The sequence below is a fragment of the Hipposideros armiger genome, unplaced genomic scaffold (assembly GCF_001890085.2).
Source record: "Hipposideros armiger isolate ML-2016 unplaced genomic scaffold, ASM189008v1 scaffold_195, whole genome shotgun sequence".
NCBI lineage: Eukaryota > Metazoa > Chordata > Mammalia > Chiroptera > Hipposideridae > Hipposideros > Hipposideros armiger.
In genome coordinates this window covers 106,242-112,094 of record NW_017731545.1, presented here as the reverse complement: position 1 = coordinate 112,094, position 5,853 = coordinate 106,242, and the positions used below count along the sequence as shown (strand labels likewise).

Sequence of the window (5,853 nt, the reverse complement as noted above, 5' to 3'; positions counted from 1 at the left end):
AAAATCGGAGCCACTCTTATCCCAAGCCATAACTTTTCAGTACACAGTGGCCCAGTTTAAGTAAAGGCTTAATCCTTGAAGGGAGTCAAAAGACCTAGATTCTAGTTCCAGCTCAGTCAAGAAACAGAAGTCATTTCACCTGAATCTCGAGTTCCACAATTGTAAAAAGGGTGTTGGGTCCTTCCGCACCCAGCGATTCTGGGGCCAGAAGCCAAACGGCTGCCCCGCCGAGGAGGGAAACCGTCTCTCAGAAGACCCCTGGGTCACTGATTCCCTCGGTTTCTCTGACCGCCGGGAAAGGGCCTCACCCCGGAAGCAAACCAAGTCCCCTACACAGACGCAAGGCCATGCCCTCGGACCTCCGTTCCCTGCGCTCCCCACTCACCTGGCCCAAGCCACTCACCTGGCCGCAGCCCACCGCACCTCCACCTACAAGATACCGGCTCCGGCTCCCACCACCAAGTCCAGCTCAGCTCTCAGCCGATTGGTCAGTGCCCCTGTTCGTCACGCCGCCCCACGGCCAATCAAAGAGCGCCTCCTCGGCTGACGAGCGGAAGCAAGAGACTCAGAAAAGCCGCGCCGCCATCTTGGAAGGGGGCGCGACAGACGAGCCTCGCTCTACAAAACCATTTTCTCAGCACACACTTCTCTCCGTGTTCACCTCTAAACGTTTCTGCTTTAGAATACCCGGCGCCTGCCGTACTGATTCCTAGGCTCAGCCAACACGCCTCAGTGGTTCGCCCCGATCCAATATGACGTCCGCAGGTCTCAGTGGGAAGTCTCCCTCATCTCCTTAGTTACCGAGAAGCGAGAAGGATGACGTGTGGCCCCGGAAGAAGGAGAGGCGCAGCGTGGAGGAAACTGAAGCTGGCCGGAAGGAGGCATCAGCGTGTGGGAAGGAGCGGGGCGGAGGGAGTGTAGGGGCGGTGAGGGTGAAGAGGCTTACTTACGTAGACCTCTCTGTGGGGCCTGGCCTTCCGGTCTAGTTAAGCTTCATTGTGAATTCCACAGGTTTGATAGTACTTCATCCCGTTAGAAGGTTTCCGCCGCTCGCTCGCTCTGATGGTAGCGCTTTGCGGAGACTGGCTCTAGCGCACAACTCCTCTTTGCTTATCTTTGTCATCTTTCTATGAAGAGGTAAATAATTGAGAACTGTCATAATCAAGCACGTTAGGAGACCAAAAAACCTCGTAACTACATAGAGCGCAACTTCTACAGTCACCACAACCGTTTTTACGCTTTCTTTAAAAAGCAAAAATGAAAAATGACCCAGAGATATATAGCCTCTCTGTAGCTTATAAAAATAAGCAAAACTACATAAACTTAAAATTGTGCTTGGAACATATTTAGGCCTTAGAACATATTAGGCTTAGAACATATTTAGAACGTTCAAGTGAAATGACACCTGTTTCGTGATTGAGCTGGAACTAGAACCGAAGTCTTCTGACTCACTTCAAGCAGGCCTACGATTAAATCAATTTAATATTAGTACAGTTTTAAGGTTACAGATAATAAATATTCGTTTAAGTCGATGTGTTATGGAACACTTAATATAAAAAGTTTGTCAGCTTGATCAAAATGTACAGAATAGAGAAATTAAGACAAAAAGGACAAATTAAGTTGTATTAGCTAAGCTTCATAAATGTTTGGAAGTTGAATTCATTTTTGCTCGCTATTACTTTTTCTCTAAACGGTTGGAAGAATACAGCCATAAAGTTTGGAGAGTGTTGGACAGCTCCTCAGCATACTTACATTAAGTGCTTTGTACTTTGTAGACATTTCATAAATTCATCAAGCCCCTATACGTGATGCTTAGTAGTTAGAACATGGGACCAGGCAGCTATTAAGATGTTTTGTTTTTCTAATTTTAAATGTAGTGTATGCTCATTGTATATAATTATGTACTTAGATATTAAAATTTTAAATCTAAAAAAAAAGTTTGTCAGCATACTCACTCAGTTTTGTTGAGCTAATTTACATTTTTCATGTTCCTAAAACATGTAAGAGTAATGTTAAGTCATTTCATCGTTACACTTGTATAAATTTAGGAAATTCAAATGAATTCTCAGTAAGAAAACAAGCTGAATTAAAATACACACTTGTATTATACTTCACACTGAGAAAAAACATAGCTGTGTTTTTTTTAACCAAACATTAAAATATCATTTGGCAGAGATTTGCTTTCATTATTTGAACCTGGATTCTTTCTGTACTAGAAATTTATGTAAAAAGGATGTATATTTTTAAGTCTAGCACATTTAAAGTATTCGATGTTTAATTTCCTTATGGGAATTTTAGGAATAGATGATTTATGTAAGTGTGTATTTATCTCCATAAGCCAATCAGAGCTCCTTTAAAAGATGCACTAACCTAATTTCATGTTCTTCAGCAACATGATTTACCTGGCTTTGTCAGGTGAATCCATTGGGATGCTGGTGAAACCTCCAAAATTGTTAAAGTTTTAAAAAGGTAAAATTATAGCCCTCATCCAAATATAAAATGAAAATGTGTCAAAGATTCTACATAACTCATTCACTAATAAGGGAACCAGTAAGGACGTTCAAACTGGTTCAAAGAAAAATTTGATTTATAGAGACATTCTCTACCACACAAAATTCATTTGCATTGTTGTGGACAGGGATCATTTGCATTGTTATGGGCAGGAAATATTTGTTTTATTATCCATTTTCTGTAAGTTAATTTCTGTCTCTACAGAATTATAAAATAGTTTAGTCAAAGATAAAGGCACACACCCTTGCGATCAGATGACCCCAGAAGTTCCTTTAAAAGATTCCCAGCATTCCAAAGAAAGTTCACTCAGTAATCTCTTTTGACTATTTGAAAATCCGTCACAGTTTTTCTGAAATATGATTCATCATCTATAATCTACATTCTGTATTTCTTGCTTATACTTCTCTAACATCAGATTCATATATTCAACAACTTGCTGGATATCTCTGGGTCTTCCTGGGCATCTCAATCTCATTATGTTCTAAACTGAATTCATATTTCCTCTTCCCCCTAACCTTCTGCCTCTTGTAGTTTCTCTTTCACTTGGAGATACCATTCTTCTACCAGTTGCTCAGCCTGGAAACTAGAGAGTTATCCTTGGCCCCTCCTCCTCTCATGGGGTTCAAGAAACACTACCCCCAAATATGACACCTTAGCATATTGAATATTTTAACCTGAAGGAATTTGAGAAATGATACATGTAAGAAGGTCTCTCTGATCTTCTTTCTCTCCCCTAAAGCAGATCCTGACTTTCATGTGAGAAGTGCCCTTCCTGTACCAGAAGGAAAGGAATAGTCTTACCTTTGAAGATAAATTGGATGAACAGGCCTTGCTAAGTTTCCCAGAGTTTACTACCCACACTGCTCATCTCATTCTGTTCTATCTCCTTTCCCCATGACTTTCCACTCTTCATCAAATCTAGCATAAAAACAATCAGGTTTAACTGTTTCTTTGGGTCTTCATATCCTTATGAAGATTCCCATGTCATGTAAAACTTATATTAAATTTGTGTTTTCCCTCTACACTTCTAACCCTCCAACCCTGAAACTAACAATAAATCACTTGGCCCTGTTGGTATTTTATTGCAAATATTTCTCAATTCCATTTATCTACTTAGTTCAAACCCTCATCCTCTCTCATTGGATTACTGCCACAGCCTCCCAGACAATCTCTCTGCTCGAATTTTGCCAAACACAAATCTCACATTGGTTGTCAGATTTTTCAGAATCATACATCTGACTCAGACATTTCTCTTGCTTAAAACTCTACATAGTTTTCCCATAACTCACAGAATAAAATAGAGACCCATTACTGTGGGGCTCAAGGGGCTCCATAATCTACATACTTCATTCCTACAGCACTGAACCAATACTTTCCCAGCCCACCTGTGCTGTGTGTCTAGCCTCTATGCCCTTTTGCATGCCCTCCTCTCTGCTAAGAACAACCTCTTCAGCTCTCTCCCTTTCCCAGTTAGCTTCCATGTGTTCTTTAAAACTCTGAAGAAGCCTTCCTTTTATTTCCCTTTCTCCTCAGGATGGTTACAAAAATATATTATTTTTGTAATATATGAAAGAAATGGAAAAGTAGAAGAGGGGAGAATGTCTGGACAGTGAGTTTGAAGGGTTAGATACAAACTGCCTACAGAAGAGATCCTGAACAAGAAAAGTTCAGGCAGAGGAAGATTATGCAGGAGGGCCTTAAAGGAGGGTTGCTGAATCCATTAAAAAGACTAAAACTTCCTTAGCAAGTTCTTGTGAACAGCTCTCACTGTATTAACAAATTATGTACCAGTTATAAATGCACATTTGCATATTTTAAAAAATTCATAAAAATATTGTTTTGCAACCAAGTTATTCTCTGATAATGACAAGCTCAGAAAATGCTTACACAAGAGATAAAAAATAGAAAACAAGGTGGATTTATGTGTAATTATGTAATCTCTGCAATTTTTTCTTTTGGAATCTAAAGTTCTTTTTAATTAAAGTATTGTTGACATACAATATACTAATTTCAGGTGTACAACATTGTAGTTTGACATTTATATATCTTACAAAGTGATCTTCAGGAGGTCTAATAGCCATCTGTCACTGTACAAAGTTATCTGCAGTCATTATTGATATAAATGGTCTGAGAAAGGTGAGAGTTGAAGCCATTGCCTTATTTTTCTTCTTCTCAATGGAAGAGCTAATTACCCTGTGAGTGAGAAGAAAGACAAATCTTAAAATGAACCTTAAGAAAGGATAGATCCTTTTTCAGCCTATAGTTCCTGTTAAGTTCCTGTCATTGTTACCTGAACTGAAAACCACTAAGCAAATAACCACTTGGCTACAGGAATGCCTCTGGTTGGTTTAGTTTATTTTTAAACTTTAAACAGCTCTATTGAGGTATAAGTGACATACAGTAATTTGCATAAATTTAAAGTGTACAGTTTGTTAAGTTTTGACATTCATCACCACAATCAAGATAGTAAATATGTATATCGCCCCACAATGTTTCCTTGTGCCCTTTGTATTTTTTAGAGTGTTAAATAAGTGGTATTATGGTATGTAGTCATTATTTAAAATTAGTTTCAGGTGTTCTAAACAATGCAATAGTTATCCTTTTCACCCCTCACAAAGTGACAACCCCCCTCCTCCCAACCACTGCTCCCCACCCCTGATATCATACTTACCTAGTACAATTCCATTGACTCCATTCCCACCCTCTACTCCACATCCCATGCCTACATGTATATATAATTATAGTTGAATTACAATATTATTCAACATCAGCTTCAGATATACAGTGTGGTGGTCAGGCCTCTACACCAACTATGAAGTGGTCTCCCTAACAAGACATGAGTCCATCTGGCCCCCTAGAAAATATTTACAGCATTATTGATTATATTCCCTAGACTGTTTTTTCTATCCCTGAGTCCATATTGTAGTTATCAGATTATATTGTCTCATCCCTTCCTCTTCTCATTCATCCCCACCCGCTCCCAACTAGCAACCATCAGTTTTTCCTCTATGTCTCTGACACTATTTCTGTTTACATTTCTCATTTATTCAGTTCTTTAGATTCCATATGTAAGTGAGATCATATGGTATTTGTCTTTCTTTGACTGACTTATTTCACTTAGCATAATGTTCTCTAGGTCCACCTGTATCATTGCAAATGGTACGATTTCCTTCTTCTTCATAACTGAGTAATACTCCATTGTGTAAATGTACCATAGTTTCTTAATCCAGTCATCTACCGATAGGCATTTCGGTTGTTTCCAAGTCTTGGCTATTGTAAATAGCATTGCAATGAACATAGGGGTACATATATTTTTTCGAATTAGTGTCTTGGATTTTTCTG

General features: G+C 39.2%; 1 protein-coding gene across 3 annotated transcripts in view; it reads right to left on the bottom strand.

The window, feature by feature from the left end:
* Positions 1-880, bottom strand: part of SEC23B (SEC23 homolog B, COPII component) — a 45,742-nt gene extending 44,862 nt beyond the window's left edge. For 2 of the 3 annotated variants that reach the window (XM_019653132.1, XM_019653130.1), the window contains exon 1: positions 404-880. The gene's annotated coding sequence lies outside the window, so the exon portion shown is untranslated. Of the gene's footprint in view, positions 1-139; positions 303-403 lie in introns of those variants that run through there. The other variant, XM_019653131.1, reaches the window with a different exon arrangement.
* Positions 881-5,853: the final 4,973 nt, after the last annotated feature.